At 41.0% G+C, this 17,444-nt stretch overlaps 1 protein-coding gene across 2 annotated transcripts in view; it reads left to right on the top strand.

Annotated features, from left to right (window-relative positions):
* The window catches only part of KCNH5 (potassium voltage-gated channel subfamily H member 5), a 416,514-nt gene that overhangs the window by 110,933 nt on the left and 288,137 nt on the right, over positions 1 to 17,444 (top strand). The window lies entirely within an intron of this gene.

Raw genomic sequence — 17,444 nt, 5'->3', positions numbered from 1 at the left:
AAAGCCTCTGGAGTCAAATGCAGCTGACTCGATACTCTATTGAGAGATGATGAAATAGATTGTATTTCCTTCGGAAAACGGCAGAATTAAAAAGCCCTGTTCATCCATAGAGCTTTGGACTCTTCCTGATACATCTGATAGCAGTGGAAGAGTTAACATAAAGATGAGAGAACTTCTATGGAAGAGCAGTTCTTAAGATTTTGCCACTCTGGTGTCTTCCTTTTAAGCTTTTGCTTTAGATTTGGTCTGAGTGTATTTGTAGGTAGAAACTGGATTGAATGACTCCTGATGTGTGATCTGATTCAAAATTCTGTTTCTTGCTTGTTACCTGTGCGATAGAAGCCCTGACACCGTCCAGTATATTTAGAGGACCATTCCTGGTCTCTAACTTAATAATGGATGATTTTCAAGTAGCTACGTCAGGCTAATAGGTGATCACCAATTTTAACAAATAATATATAAATGAGTCAAGATAGGGCATACCTATTATTCAAATGTGTTCACAATGATAATGTTACTGACTTAATTTTCCTAAACACTCTGCAGACAACGCAGATAGAAAATTGTATACTTGGGTGTTGTTGCCGTGATTCTCTGTGTTGGGAGACAGATTGACGTTTGGTGACTTTTTCCATCAAATATGTATATTCCATCAACTGTAATCATATCAAAAACATAATTTCTCCAAAAGTTAAATGTAGATATCTTATTTTGATATTGTACATGTAATTGCTCCTTTGAAAATTATGGGGGAAAAGGAATCGTAATAATTTGTTTTCTAATTTTAGATTCCACCTACATCACACTTTTTTGGGTACATTTATGTCTTTCAAATTTGTCTTCTGGAGTTGATCAGAAGAAGTTAATTTTACAAATGCTAATCATATGATAAGGGAACTATAAACAAGATATTTCACATGGATGATGACATCGATATGTTAAGATTTTGGTTACTTAGAACTTAGGCATAAAGATTTTAATAAAAACCATCACCTGTAGAATCTTAAAAAGTTGATTTCATGGAGATAGAAGAATTGTGGTTACCAGGGGCTGCAGTGGTTGGGGAGGGAGTTGGAGAGATGTTGGTCAAAGGATACAACATTTCTATTAGGTTAAGAGGAATAAGCTCAAGAGATCTATACTCTTAACAATGTGACTGCAGTTGGCAGAATGTCGTATTCTTGAAAAATGCTAAGGAAGTGGATGTAAAGTGTTCTCTCCACAAGAGTGATAACTATATGAAATGATGAGTATGTTAATTAGTTAGATTTAGTCATTTTACAATGTATATATACTTCAAAAAAAGTGTTGTACATGGTAAATACATACAATTATTTCTGTAGAAATCAACAATTAAAATATTGTCTCAATTCATGAAAAAGAATATGCATTAAACATCTTGCATAGTAAGCATCTTTATAATACACTTGTCCTCAATTCACTCATATTAAAGAGGCGGCAAAGTAAACTACATTGAAATAACATTTCCATTTATGACACTGCAGAAAGCAAAACTATGTTAAGGTAGCAGGCTGGTGAGTGTGGTTGCCAAGGAGGTGCGCTGTTCAAGTCTCCCTCCCTGAGAATCTGGGGTGTGGCACAGTCAGTGATGTCCTGGGTCTGACCTGGGAAAGCCATTGTTCTCTTCCAAACGCTGCATTCCACAGTATCATGTTGGCAGCTTGGAATTAGCTAGAGCCATAGTTTATATCAAGGAAAGTAGCAAATACCCAAATCAAAGCCTTTACCGACACACCAGTGCAGTGAACTGAGAGCTGTGGGATTTTCTGATCTGCCATGGCTCAGTCACTGAGGCCGCCTCTCCCCACGGCTGTTCCCGCTAAGACTGGGAATGGGGGACACTGTATGTGGGATACACCTGTTACTGTTGCTCTGGGACGGTCCACTGCCTGCCCAGAGGTCTGAGTTCCCTCTTCCCTTCCCTCTCTCACAGGTGTCAGACCTGGGTTGTGGTTTGAGGCTTCCCTGCTCCTGTCCTCCGCACATTACCCTCCCCAGGCATTTATCTCAGTAAACTTCTCTTGCAAATAACCCTGGTTTGATATCTGCTCCTCCGAGGACCAGAACTGGAAAGCAAGGTGTGGGGCCGGGCACTCTCATGCTCCACTCAGGGGAGGATAAATTGCTGAATCCTCTATAAAGAAGAACTTGCAGTATCTCCTTTTGAAAAAGAGCCGACTCTGGAGGAGCCGCTTTCAATTTGTTAGGGGATTCTTTTATAATTGGCTTCCACATGACCAAACCACGTGATTATTTGGAAGTTTTGAGACAGACTGAGTTACAGTGCTTTATTTTTCACGTCTACGAAGCACGTTGACGGCGTCTGTCCTGATTCACCCCGTTTAACTGGCTCCCTGCTCAGTGCTGCCGGGCGGCTTACTTTGTTTCCATCCATGTGGATTTTATGTTTCTGGATTTTTGTGTATCTCAAAACTTTCACAAGGACCCACATATATCTACCTCTTGGTTTTTCAGTTTTAGGTTTTCTTTGATTGTCTTTGATTTCTCTTTATAAAAGATGAGGTTTTAGCTTTATTTTTTATACCTGCTATCATTATTTACAGGCACCATTTCTAACAACTTATTCTAACCAGTCAAATCATCTTTTAGATTTAGTAAATATTGCATATTATATTATTATTACTATCTCCTCTTTATAGCAGAGGTTTGCAGCTCACCGTGAGTGAGCTGCTTATACTTTTCATTTTCCTAGGAGTTCGGTAACTGGTTTTTATCATTTTATCGGTAATTCAATCACTAGCTCTCGGCCAGTTGTCTAAATCTCCCATCACTTACATTGATGTAGGAGACATTTATTCTATCAACAACGTTTTCTTTCTTTTTTTTTTATTTCAGAGGCAGAGTCTCACTTGGTCACCCTCTCTAGAGTGCAGTAACATGACACAGCTCACAGCAACCTCCAACTCCTGGGCTTAGGCGATTCTCCTGCCTCAGCCTCCGGAGTAGCTGGGACTACAGGCACCGGCCACAACGCCCGGCTATTTTTTTGTTGCAGTTTGGCCGGGGCCAGTTTGAACCCGCCACCCTCGGTATATGGGGCTGGCGCCCTACTCACTTAAATGAACCTCTCTTCACTCAGCCCTCCCACTGGAATAATAGTTTTGCTGGCTATAATCTTCTAGGCTGGACATAACTTTCCTTCAAGATTTCAAATGACACAGTGCCATTGCACTGTAGCTTCCTATAATTCTAGTAAGGAGCTTGAAACCGTTGTGATTTCTGATCCTCTACATGTGACTTGCTTTCTCTTCCTGGAAAGTTCCTGGCTTCTTTGTCCCCAGGTTCTGGAACTTTCTGATATTACATCTTCACGTGGGTCCATTTGAATCCATGTTGAGGGTGTCGACTGGCTGGCTTTCTTCAATCTGGAAGAGCACATCTGTCCTGATCTTTCCTGTGATGAGTTTCTTCACTTTCCCCCACCTTTTCTTCATTTTTTCCTTTTCTACAACTCCTTTTACTCAGATATTTTGCTATTGGACTAGTCCTTTAGTGTTTTTTTTCTTTTCTCCTATTTTACTTTGTGTTCTTTGCTACATTTTCTGGGAGGTTTCCTCAGCATTGTTTTCTAACTTTGTTCCTAATGATACTATTTTGCTTAGGGTCTATTTTTCTTAATACTCTTACAGCTAAATTAGCTTTTGTGTGGTTAGTATTTGGTATGCATAGTTCTGTCCTTTTACTTTATATCATTCTAGGTTATTATTTCATAAGTAGTATATACATTTTGAAAATTCTCAATAGGTAAGTATAATCTATTTACATTTATTGTGATTAATTACATTTCAATTTATGTAGGAAATCCTGTTTCCTATTTCTAAATACTTTCTTTGCTTTTCTTTTTTTTTTTTTTTCTTCTTGTTAATACATGGTTTTGATTGACTGAATTTTTCTTTAATCTCCTGCAACCCTTACAATGCTTTGGAATGTCTTCTGTTAATTGGTTGCTCTTAATTTTTTTTTTTTTTTTTTTTGTAGAGACAGAGTCTCACTGTACTGCCCTCGGGTAGAGTGCTGTGGCGTCACACGGCTCACAGCAACCTCTAACTCTTGGGCTTATGCGATTCTCTTGCCTCAGCCTCCCGAGCAGCTGGGACTACAGGCGCCCGCCACAATGCCCGGCTATTTTTTTTTTGTTGTTGTTGTTGCAGTTTGGCCGGGGCTGGGTTTGAACCCGCCACCCTTGGCATATGGGGCCGGCGCCCTACTCACTGAGCCACAGGGGCCGCCCTGCTCTTAATTTTTTTTAACATCATTGTTAAAAAATTTAACATTTGTTGGATTTAATAAATTCTAGAAGTTTGTAAGTATCTTTAGCTTTCTTCTAAATAATTTAAGGACTTTTGTTCACCTTCTGTCTTTCAGATTATTATTGTCTTGTATTTTGGATCTACATTGTTTTCCGTATTCTACTTATTTTTAGTACGTATCTGAATGGATGTCTCTGATTCACGGATATTTCCTAATTGACCAAGCTCTGCCAACTTTTCTTTTCTTTCTTTTTTGCAGTTTTGACCAGGACCGGGCTTGAACCCACCACCCCTGGTATATGGGGCGTGTTTTTCCCTTTTTATTATTATATTATTGTTTACTGTCAGTACATGTTTAGATCTGTCACACGATCACCAGTTTCTTCACTCAGCCTGTTTTCTGTGTTCTTGGCTGTCATTTGATTCAGTTCCTGCAGACGGCTCTGTGTTGTATATACAGCGCCCAGCTCTCGGGAGCTCACCTCTTTGAGGAAGCCTTCCTCCATCATTCCCAAGCGGCTCTAATTAATACCTTCCCCACATTTCACCTTCACTTGTGCACGTGCATGCACATGAGTATGGTTGATAATCATTTTTCTTTTGTTGCATCGTGTGTGTTCAGAAGGACTGTAGTAGTTGTTGCAGGATCGGGAATCCTGTGTCTTGTCTAGGATGTATTTTACAGTGAGAATATGAAAGACCGGTTACTACCTTGGCTTTCAGTTTCGACACTGTGGAAGTCCTTCCATGAGGACTGCCTGCCTTGCTAACATCACGAGCCAGTGACACAGACTAAAGGAGAGAGGTGGTACTAATGAATGTTGCTTGTAGAATTTGCAGGTCCCTGGTGGGTATTACTATTTCATTTGTCTGTGTTTGTTTGCTCAGCCTGATTACTCATCCTGTGGTGGTGGAGAATGTGTCTATCCCCTTGGTATTTCTTCCTTTCTCTTAGTGAATACTGTTAACTCACTGACATGAAGCAGTGAAGTGTTAGGTTTTAGTAAAATAAGAATAGAATGGAACTTGCACAAGGGGGAGCGCACATCCGTGACTTGGAAACAAGAGAACATGAGTCTGCAAAGTACAATTTAATCATTTACCATGATGCAGGTGCAGAATGACTTAGAGGACTGAATAATCTTTGTTTTCAAGATTGTTGCCATGCTGTATGAGGTTGATTTGATTTACTGGGAATTCGCGAACGAGATACGTGATTCTTTAAGAAAACTGTGAGGCAGACATGACAGATTCCATAAAGAAAAACGTTCTGTTTGAAAAGAAAGAATACAAATTTCCTAGAAGCCACAGGTGGAAGGTAAAAGATGTCATGAAGAATCCAAAGACTAGGATTGAGCCCCTCTGTGGCGCACATTTGAATACAGCTTTGGCAGGAGCTTGATTCCCGGGCGGTTAGGGCCCAGCTGAACCCCCAGAGCACTGGAGAAAGATGGGGCCGCTGCAGATACCGTGCTGTTCACATGCAAAGGAAAATTTAGGGTATGTTGCAGGGAATTTACATGGCAATGAGTGGCATTAATAGATGGTAAACATGATAAATTAGGTCAGAACCAAATGAAACTGGGAAAAAGATCACTCATAGCATTGATTCAGGAGAAGAAATCATTCCCAATGATTGCTAAGCAGAAGTATATAAATACTTTTAATTTTCAGAAAAGTTTATGGAAAATAATTCTTTTGTCATGAATTAGGTTTGTAAAGCTGGCATGTACATTATTTCACTTCGCCATGTGTATTTACACAGATAATTATTATTTCCGATCCAGTCATCAAAACAAGAATTGGAAATCAGGGAGGCTAATTATGCTTGTAGATTTAAGTGAATTTTGTCAGACTAGACTCTCTCTTTGTTCCTTTTGTTGCCATTTCAGACTGTCTACGAAGAACAGCATGTTAGAAATTATTACTTAATATAATTGGCTGGCTGTTACTTTTTCATTAAAGCTGGTAGATCATTTAAAATAATGTTTGAATTGTAGAGGTGGGAATTACCTAATTATTGCATGTTCGTTTTCCTGCTTTTCGTACTATTAAATCCATACAAACACAGCCTATCTCGGTCCATTTAGTACTATACAACAGAATACCACAGGCCAGGTAATTTATAAAGAACAGAAACGTATTTCTCACAGTTCTGGAGATGGGGAAGTCCAGGGTCCAGGCACTGGCATCTGGTGTCTTGCCAGGGCCTTCTTCTTTTGTCCTCACGTGGCGTAAGGTAGTGGGGAAAGAGGGACAGATGTACCCTCAGATGGCAGAGACAGCAATCCTGCTCCTGCAAGCTCTTTTCATAGCATCTTTAATCCATTCAGAATCCATTAATACTTCCTGTTCGGTCCCACCTCTCCACACTATTGGATTGAGAATGAAGTTTCCACATGAGTTTTGAAGGGGACGCTTTCAGAGCGTAGCACTGCACAGTCCTCTGTGGAATGAATTGGTTGGTTTTTCTTTTCACTGCATTTTTCAGCGGACGATGGTTTTCCAACATGGAGTCCTAAGCAATCTGCTTTTAAATCTAACGTTCTCAACAGCATGAAACTTTTAAAAGTAGGCTTCATTTTTGGGCGGCGCCTAGGGCTCAGAGGAGTCGGGCGCCGGCCCCACATGTCAGAGGTGGCGAGTTCAAATCCAGCCCCGGCCAATAAACTGCAAAAATACCACCCCCAAACCCCAAACACACAAACAAACAAAAACGCTTCATTTTTAAGAGCAGTTTAGGTTTACAGTAAAACTGAGGAGAAGGGCAGAGATTTCTATATACCCTTTGGCTCCATAGGTGTATACATTCCCCCACTATCAAAATCCTGCCCTAGACAGGTCCGTTTGTCGTAATTGATAAACCTACATGGATGCCTCATTATCACTCAGCGAGCACAGTTTACAGGAGGACTCTTGATTTTGTACCTTCTGTGGGTTTTGACAAAGGCGGGATGACGTATCCACCATTAGAGTGTCGTATAGATTAGCATCACTGCCCTGAAAATCCTTCATGCTCCATTTATTCATCTCCCCCTCCTCACGAACTCCTAGCGGCCACTGACCCTTTAAGGGTCTCACAGTTTTGCCTTTTACGAGTATCACATAGTGTGAATCACATGGTTTGTAGCTTTTTCATATTGGCTCTTTAAGTAACATGCATTTAAGGGTCTATGTATTTTGTTAGGGTTCGATAGCTTTTTTTTTTTTTTAATGCTGAATGATGCATCATTGTCTGAATACGAAACAGTTTATTTATTCGTTCATCTACTGAAGAGCATCCTGGGAGCTTCCAAGTCTCGGCGATTATTAATAGGGCTCCTATAAACATTCATGTGCAGGTTTATGTGCGGACATAAGTTTTAAAGATATTTGGGCAAGTACCAAGATGTATGATCACTGACTCATATGGTAAGAAAATGTTTAGTTTGATAAGCAACTGCCAAACTGTCTCAGAAGTAGCTGTACCACTATGCTCTTCCTTCAGCAATAAATGAGAGTTTCTCTTGTTCCAGATCTTTGCCAGCATTTAATGGTGTCTGTGTGTTTACTTAGACCATTCTAATAGGTATACAGTGGTGTCTTATTTTAATTTGCAATTCCTTGATCATATATAATACTGAACACCTTACTATACTTATTTTTCCTCTGAATATCTTCTTTGCTCAGGTACCTGTTAAAGGTCTTTAGGCAGATTTTTAATTGGGTTGTTTGCTTCCTTACTGGAGCTTTGAGAGTTCATTTGTATTTTGGATAAGGTGCTCCATGTGACATATCTTTCGCAAATCGTTTCTCCCAGCCTGCTGTTTGTCTTCACATTCTCTTGACAATATCTTTTGTAGAGCAGAGTATTGAATTTTAATGAATCCAGCTTATTGATTATTTGTTTCATGGATTGCGCCTTTGGTGATTTACAGTATCGACAAAGTTATTGCTGTACCCAAAGTCACCTAGATTTTCTAGAAGTCTTATAACTTTGCATTTTACATTTAGGTCTGTGATTTATCCTGAGTTAAGTTGTGTGAAGTGTGGTAGGTCTGTGACTAGATCCCCCCCCCCCCCAATGATACTAGGTTTCTGATTTCAGATTCCACTTATGCATTGCTGGTATATAGGAAAGTGGTTGACTTTTGTGTATTCACTTTGTAGCCTTTTGGTTTTTAGAGACAAATTCTCACTCTGTTTCCCAGTGTGGAGTGCAGAGGCATCACCCTAGCTAGCACATTGCAACCTCAGACTCCTGGGCTCAAGTGATTCTTCTGTACTGGCCTCCTGAGAAGCTGGAACCATAGGCACATACGGCCACGCCTGGCTAATCTTTCTTTTCTTTCTCTTCCTCCCTCCCTCCCTCCCTCCTTCTTTCCTATCCCTTTCCTTTCTCCCTTCCTTTCCCTTCTCTCTCTCTCCTCTCTCTTTTCTCTCTTCTCTCTTTCTTTCTCTCTCTCCCCCTCTCTCTCTAATTTTGTCTCTCTCTCTCCCCCTTTCTCTCTCTCTCCCTCTTTCTCTAATTTTGTCTTTTCTCTCTCTCTTTTCTCTCTTCCCCTCTCCCTCTTTCCCCCCTCTCTCCCCCTCCCCCCTCTCTCCCCCTCTCCCTCTCTCTCCACCCCTCTCTCTCCCCCTCTCCCTGTCTCTCCACCCCGCTCTCTCCCCCTCTCCCTGTGTCTCCACCCCTCTCTCTCCCCCTCTCCCTCTCTCTCCACCCCTCTCTCTCCCCCTCTCCCTGTCTCTCCATCCCTCTCTCTCCCCCTCTCCCTCTCTCTCCACCCCTCTCTCTCCCCCTCTCCCTGTCTCTCCACCCCTCTCTCTCCCCCTCTCCCTGTCTCTCCACCCCTCTCTCTCCCCCTCTCCCTGTCTCTCCACCCCTCTCTCTCCCCCTCTCCCTGTCTCTCCACCCCTCTCTCTCCACCCCTCTCTCTCCCCCTCTCCCTGTCTCTCCACCCCTCTCTCCCCTCCTCTCCCTGTGTCTCCACCCCTCTCTCCCCCCCCGTGTCTCTCCCCCTCTTTCTCCCCCTCTCCCTCTCTCTCCACCCCTCTCTCTCCCCCTCTCCCTCTCTCTCCACCCCTCTCTCTCCCCCTCTCCCTCTCTCTCCACCTCTCTCTCTCCCCCTCTCCCTCTCTCTCCACCCCTCTCTCTCCACCCCTCTCTCTCCCTCTCTCTCCACCCCTCTCTCTCCCCCTCTCCCTGTGTCTCCACCCCTCTCTCTCCCCCTCTCCCTGTGTCTCCACCCCTCTCTCTCCCCCTCTCCCTGTCTCTCCACCCCTCTCTCTCCCCCCTCCCTGTCTCTCCACCCCTCTCTCTCCCCGTCTCTCCACCCCTCTCTCTCCCCCCTCCCTGTCTCTCCACCCCTCTCTCTCCCCGTCTCTCCACCCCTCTCTCTCCCCCCTCCCTGTCTCTCCACCCCTCTCTCTCCCCCCTCCCCCTCCCCCTCTCTCCCCCTCTCACCCTCTCCCTCTCTCTCTATTTTTGTCTCTTCTCTCTCCCCCTCCCCCTCTCTCCCCCCTCCCTCTCCCTCTCTCTCTCAGAAATGGAGTCTCACCGTGTTGCTCAGGCTCATCTTGAACTTCTGCCCTCCAGCGATACTGTGTCTTGGAAGTTTGCTATTATCACTTAATAGTTTCAGGGCTATTTTTTTTTTTTTTTTTTGTCAGCATGTTCAGATTATTTAAGATAATCATGTGTCCTATGAAAAAACAGTTTTATTCCTTCCTTCCTAATTAGTGTACCTTTTATTTCCTTCCCTTGTTTTGTTGCCTCAGCTAAACCTTCCAGTATTATACCAAAATAATATAGAAAGAGGGAACTTTGTATCTTGTTCCTAATCTTGGGAAATCTTCTGGTTCTCACACTTAGGATGTTACCTACAGATATTTTTGTAGATGTTCTTTATCAAGTTGAGACAGTTTTTCTTAGTTTGCTGAGAGTTTTTTTTTTTTATTTATCATGAATCAATGGTCAATTTTGTGAGATGATTTTTCTACATCCTTTAATATGATCATGTAATTTTCCTCCTCTAGCCTGTGCTAGGGTGGATTATATAAATTGACTTTTCAAGTGTTGAACTAGCCCCGCACACCTGGAATAAGTCTATTTGGTTATGGTGTATAATTGTTTACTACATCATTGGATTAAATTTGCTAATATTTTGTTAAGGATTTTAGAATGTCTTTATCTGGTTTTTATATTAGGTTTTCATATTATGAGGAAGTACTCCCTCTGCATCTACATTTTTGAAAAAAATTGTAGGGAATTGGTATAATTTCCTCTTTAAATGTTCGATAGAATTCACTCATGAACCCATCTTGGCCTGATGACTTGCATTTTGGAAGGCTATTAATTATTAACACAGTTTCATTAATATTTAAGATCATCTGTTTGTTCTTGTGTGACTTTCACCAGATATGTCTTTCAAGAATTTGGCACATTTCACATAGGTTATCAAATTTGTGGGCAATGTTGTTCATAACCTCCCTTAATTTTCCTTTTACTGTCCATGGAATCTGCAGTTGTGTTCCCCTTTCATTTCTGATGTCAGCAATCAACTTCTTCTCTCTTCTTAGCCTGGCCAGAAGCTTACTGGTTTTTTGATCTTTCAAAGGACCAGCTTTCAATTTCATTTATTTTTGCTTTAATTTTTATTAATGCCTTTTTTCTGTTTACTTTGGATTTAATATGCTTTTCTTTTTCTACTTTTATTTTTCTTTTTTTCCCTGAGACAGAGCCTCAAGCTGTTGCCCTGGGTAGAGTGCTGTGACGTCACAGCTCACAGCAACCTCCAACTCCTGGGCTCAAGTGATTCCCCTGTCCCCGCCTCCTGAGAAGCTGGGACTGCAGGCATCTGCTACAATGGCCAGCTATTTTTTGGTTGCAGCCATCGTTGTTTGGCGGGCCTGGGTTGGATTCGAACCCGCCAGCTCAGGTGTATGTGGCTGGCACCTTAGCCGCTTGAGCCACAGGCACTGAGCCTTTTTCTAGTTTTCTAAAGTGAAAGATTAGAGTATTGATTTTAGATCTTTCTTCTTTTCTGGCATAGGCATTCAAACTTACAAATTTCCTCTAAGCACTTCCTTTGAGATATTTCTTGTTAAAATTTCTTTATTTTCATGTACTTAAATCTTTAATGTCTCTTGAGGTTTCTCCTTTGACTCGTGTTATTTCTAATTGTGTTAATTAATCTCCAAGTATTTGGGGATTTTCCAGATATCGTTCTGTTATTGATTTCTAGATTGTAATCTGAAAGCAAACACTGTATGATTTATATTCTTTTAACAAACAGTGATCCTAAATACAAAAGTCATTTTTTTTAATCATTATGGGTATATAATAGTAGTATATCTTGACAGGATATGTGTGTTATTTATCGTTTCTTTGTATTAAGAACACTCCAATTCCACTCTTTGTTATTTTAAAGTATCCCCTAATTTATTGTGGATTATAGTCACTTGGTTGTGCTATCAAATATTGCTTGTTATGTCTAACTGTATTTTCCACCCACTAACCATCTCCCCTTCCCTGCCTCCGGTAACCATCTTTGTGTGTGAACATTCCAACTCCATGAGATCAATGGTTTTTAATATTTAGCTCCCACATATGAGTGAGAATATGGGAGATTTATCTTTCTGTTCTTGGCTTATTTCACTTCACATGACGTTCCATCCGTGTTGTTTCAAATGGAAGGATTTCATTCTTATTTGTGGCTGTATAATATTCCATTGATACACATACCACAACTTCTTTATTCACCCACTGAAGGACACTTTGGGCTGATTTCAAAATTGGCCATTTTGATGAGTGCAACAGTAAATATAGGAGTGCAGATGCCTTTTTAATACACGGATTCCCCCTCCTTTGGATATACACCAAGCAATATGATTGCTGGGTCAGGTGGTAATTCTGTTTTCAGTGTTTTGAGGAACCTTCCCATGGTTGCACTGATTTACATCCTTGCCAACAGAGGACAAGGGTTCCCCTTTCTCCACACCCTCTCCAGAATTTGTTATTGCCTATCTTGCCCGGGGCTAGGTTTGAACCTGCCACCTCTGGCATATGGGACCGGCGCCCTACTCCTTGAGCCACAGGCACCGCCCGATAAAAAACTATATTTTTCTATATGCCTGTTGGCCATTTCTATGTCTTCTTTGAGAAACATCTATTCAGATCCTTTGCCCTTTTAAAAAATTAGATTATTTGATTTTTTTTTTTCCCTGTTGAATTTTTGGGCCCCTTCTATGTTCTAGTTAGTCCCTTGTTGGACGGACAGGTTGCAAACATTTTCTCCCATTCTCTGTGTTGTCTCCTAACCTCATAATTGTTCCTGTGTGTGCAGAAGCCTTTTAGCTTGATGTGATCCCGTTTGCCCAACTTTGCTTTGTCTGCCTGTGCTTTGTAGATATTATTCAAGAAATCATTGCCCATACCAATGTCCTGTAGCATTTCCCCAGTGTTTTCTTTTTAGTAGTTTCAAAGATTCAGGTCTTAGATTTAAGTGTATAATCCATTTTGATTTGGTGTCTGTATATAGCAAGAGAGAAGGGTCTAGTTTCATTCTTTAGCGTATGGGTATCCAGTTTCCCACCCCAAGTATTGAAGAGGCTGTCCTTTCTCTGCCGTATATTCTTGGCATCTTGGTTGAAGGTAAGTTCGCTATGTGAGATGTGAGAATTTGTTTCTGGGTTCTGTAGGATATTCGATGGTTCTTTGTTTCTGTTTTTATGACAAAACCATACTATTTTTGTTACTACAGCTCTGTAGCATAATTATGTTTCTTGGCTCAGGATGGGTTTGGCTATTCTGAGTCTTTTATGGTTGTATGTAAAGTTTAGTGTTATTTTCGCTGTTTCTGTGAAAGATGTCATTAGAATTTTGATGAGATTTGCATTGTATCTGTACATTGCCTGGGTAGTGTGAGCATTTTAACAATATTGATTCTTCAAATCCACAAGTGCGGAATGTCTTCCATTTCTGTCTGTGTATGTTCTTTTTAATTTCTTTCATCAGTGTTTTATAGTTTTCATAGTTGAGAGCTTTCACTTCTTTACTGACATTTACTCCTAGGCATTTTATTTTATTTGTAATTATTGTAAATGACATTATTTTCTTGGTTTCTTTTTCAGATTATTTACTATTTGCCCATGGAAATGCGACTGATATTTGTACATTGATTTTATATCCTGCAGCTTTCCTGAGTTTGCTTAGTGAATGAAACCTCTAGGTTTCTCCAGATATAAGACCATACCAAGTGTAAACAATGATAATTTGCCTTCTTCCTTTCTAGTTTGGATGTCTAGTTTTTCTTTATTTTGTCTAAATTGCTCTAGCTAGAACTTCCAGTACCAGGTGGAAAAACAGTGGTGAAAGTGGTCAGGCCTGTCTTGTTCCAGATCTTAGAGGAAGGGCTTTCAGTTCTTCCCCATTCAGTATGATACTGGCTGTGGGTCTGTCCGATATGGCTGTTGGCGGATTGAGGTAAGTTCCTTCAATATCGAGTTTTGTGAGAGGTTTCATCATGAAGGGATATTGAATTTTATCTGGTGCCTTTTCAGCACGAATTGAAATGATCTTGCGGTTTTTGTTCTTTATTCTGTTGGTCTGAAGCATCCTGTTGATTGAACCATTTTGCCTATGTTGAACAATCCTTGCATCCCTGAGATGAATAATCCCACATAATCAAGATGAAAAATCTTTCTAATGTGTTTTTGAATTCAGTTTGCTAGTATTTTGTTCAGGATTTTTGCATCAGTGTCACCAGAGATACCGGCCTGTTCCTGTCTTTTGTTGTTGTTGTTTATGTTCTAATTTTTATTTCAGGGTGATGCAGCCTTAATAGAATGAGTTTAGGAGTATTCCCTCCTCCTCAATTTTTGGACTAGTTCAAGTGGGATTGGTATTAGTTCTTTGAATGTTTAATAGAATTCCTCAGTGATACCATTGAGTCAGGACATTTTGTTGATGGGAGACTTTCATTATTGCTTCTGTTACTTGTTATTGCATTTTGCAGGTTTTGGTTTCTTCGTGGTTCAATTTTGGGAGGTTGGTGTGTGTTTAGGAATTTATTTTGTGTAGATTTTCCAATTTACTGGCCTAGAGTTGCTCATAGTGGTTTCTGATGATCCTTTGGACTTCTGCAATATTGGTTGTAATGTCTCTTTTTATATATCTAATTTTATTTATTTGAGTCTTCTGTCTTTTTTCTTAGTCTAGTTATAGGTGTCTCAATTTTATCTTTTCAGAAAACCAACTTTTCCTTTTATCCATCTTTTGTGCTGTTTTTTTTTTTAATTTCAATGTCATTTATTTCTTCTCTGATCTTTATTATTTCTTTTCTACTAATTTTGGGTTTGTTTTGTTCTTCTGCTAGTTTTTTGAGATGCAGTGCTAGCTTAGCTGTTTAAAGCTTTTCTGCTTGTTTGATGTAGGCACTTATTGCTGCAAACTCACCTCTTATTACTCCTCTTCGGTAGCCCCTAGGTTTCTATATGTTGTGCTTTCATTTTCATTTGTTTTGAGAAACATTTAAATATACTTCTTAGTCTCCTCATCGACCCCCTGGTCATTCAGGAGCAAATGGTTTAATTTCCATGTGTTTATATATGTTCTAGTGTTACTTTTGTTATTGACTCACAGTTCTATACCATTGTGCTAAGAGGAGAGAACTAGGTACGATTTCAGTTTGTTGGGATTTCTTAAGACTTGTTTTGTGGCCTAACATATGGTCTATCCTGCAGCTTTTGGACAAGACGTTCTATAAATATCTTTTTGGTCCACTTAGTCCACAGTACAGGTCAAGTCCAAAGATTCTTTGTTGATTTTTCTGTCTGGGTGACCTGTCCAAGACTGAAAATGGAGTGTTGAGGTCTCCAGTGATTATTGTACTGGGTACTATTTCTCTTGTTAGCTCTGATAATATTTTCTTTATATATCTGGGTGCTCTAGTGTTGGATGCATATACACTTAAAATATATTTGAAGGGTATTTTTGTGGGATATAATATTCCGTGGTTAAGATTTCTTTTCCTTCAGCAGGTTGACTATTCATGCCTCTCTCCCGGCCTGTAAGGTTTTTGCAGAGAAGTCTGCTGCCAGGTTTATGTTCCTTTATATGTTATTTTCTTCTTCTTTTTCTCTCTCTCACTTAGAACTTTTCTTTATCCAAAAAAAAAAAGAAAGTCACAGAACACCAAACAGATTTAACTCAAACAAGACTACCTCAAGGAATTCCTTGAGATAGTCTTGTTTGAGTTAAATCTGTTTGGTGTTCTGTGACTTTCTTTTTTTTTTTTCTACTTTTGGTCTTTTCAGCCCCTGTGTTCTGTGATTTTCTTGTACCTGAATATTGGTATCTTTCTCTAGGTTTGGAAAATTCTCTGTTATTTCTATGTATTTCTTTGAATAAACTTTGTACCCCAATCTCTCTGTTTTCTCCTTAAGGCTAATAATTCTTAGATTTGACCTTTTGAGGCTATTTTCTATATCTTGTAGGCATACTTCATTCTTCTTTTTTCTTTTTTTACTTCTGACTTTGTCTTTTCAAATAGCCTGCATTGAAGCTTACTAATTCTTTTTTCTGCTTGGTCAGTTCTACTGTTGAGAAACTTGGTTGCATTTCTCAGTTTGCCAGTTGAACCCTGTAGCTCCAGAATTTCTGCTTGATTTTAGAAAATTATGATGTCAATCTCTTTGTTCCATTTTTGCGATAGGCATCTGAATTCCTTCTCTGTGTTGTCTTCAAGGTCACTGAGTTTTTTTCAGGACATCTATTTTGAATTCTTTGTCTGAGAGGTCACCTGTCTCCCTTGCTTCAGGTATGGTCACTGGTGACTTATTTATTTTGCTTAATGAGCTCATGTTTTTCCTGGGTGTTCTTGGTGCTTATGGATGTTTATCAGTGTCTGGGCATTGAAGATTTAGGTACTCATTTTAGTCTTTACGGTCTCTGCTTCTTTGAACCCTTCCTTCTGGAGAAGGCCTTCCAGGTATCAGTGGTAGTTGAGTGTTACATTTTACGTCTTTGGTCACTGCAGCTGCCCTGACCCAGGGAGTGCCCCAAACCCTGTCATATTGTGACTCTTACAGACTTCTGGTGGGACCACCTTGGTGGATTTGGGTAAGATAAAGGAGAATTACCTTGATTCCCAGGCAAAGTCTCCCACTCTTTTTCCTTACTGTCTGTGCTGGGCTGCTGGAATGAGGGGAGTAGTGACTGGGCCACTCCCTGCAGCCTCTAGTGTCAGGTTACACTGAAACCACCACCGAGGTCTCATCCAAAGCTCATAGTCACTACTGCCTGGCTGCTTCTGATGTTTATTCAAAGCCCAAGGGCCTTTTTAGTCAGCAGGTGGGGAACCCTGCCAGGACTAGGTCCTTCCCTCTGGGCAGCCGGGCAGAATGTTTCCTTCTGGCTGAGGGCTGGACCTAAAATGCCTCCCAGAACTAATGCCTGGACTCCAGGTTTCAGGAGACTGTGTTACTTTATGTTGCCAAGTACAGAGTGGCTGAATTGGTATGCAATTTGTCAATACAAAATCCTCTGCACTGTTGCATTTCCTTTCTCTAAGTGGGGCACAAATCCCTGAGCTGCGTGTGTGGAGTTGGGATGGGGTTGGTAACACAGGTACTCACCTGGCCGTCACCTCTTGTGTTGCATAGAGTCACGTGCACGCTCTGTCCACTGGCTCCCAGCTGCACAGCCACAGAACTTGATCAAGCACTGCAGCTTTTGTGGCCTGACTGCCTGTTCCTGGGCTGCTTGATGTCAGTCAGTGGTGGGGCTGGCTGGAATGAGGGTTTCAGGATGGAGGATATTCCTCTAGCTGGGCTGGTCTAAGCGCTCCCTCTTACCTGTGGGTACTGGCAGAATTCTGTCCTGTGCTATGTTCCCTTGTGCCAGAGCAGCCCTGGGTTTTAAGGTACAGTTTCTCAGTCACATCTGTCCCTCCCCTAGGCACACAGATTCTGTCTTCACTTGGTGTCCTGGCCTGGCACTGCTGAGGGATGGAGGCGGGTGACGCCTCTTTCTTTCATACAATGTTTAAACCAGCAGTGTGATCACCCACCTGGTCTTTGGTTCTTCTGAAGGCGCTTGCTTGTGGAGATAGTTGTGGAACTTGGTGTTCACGCGTAGGGATGATCACTGGAGGTTTCTATTTGGCCATCTTG

Source organism: Nycticebus coucang, chromosome 9 (assembly GCF_027406575.1).
Source record: "Nycticebus coucang isolate mNycCou1 chromosome 9, mNycCou1.pri, whole genome shotgun sequence".
NCBI lineage: Eukaryota > Metazoa > Chordata > Mammalia > Primates > Lorisidae > Nycticebus > Nycticebus coucang.
The sequence above is the reverse complement of the archived record's forward strand: the minus strand, read 5'-3'. Positions and strand labels throughout refer to the sequence as shown.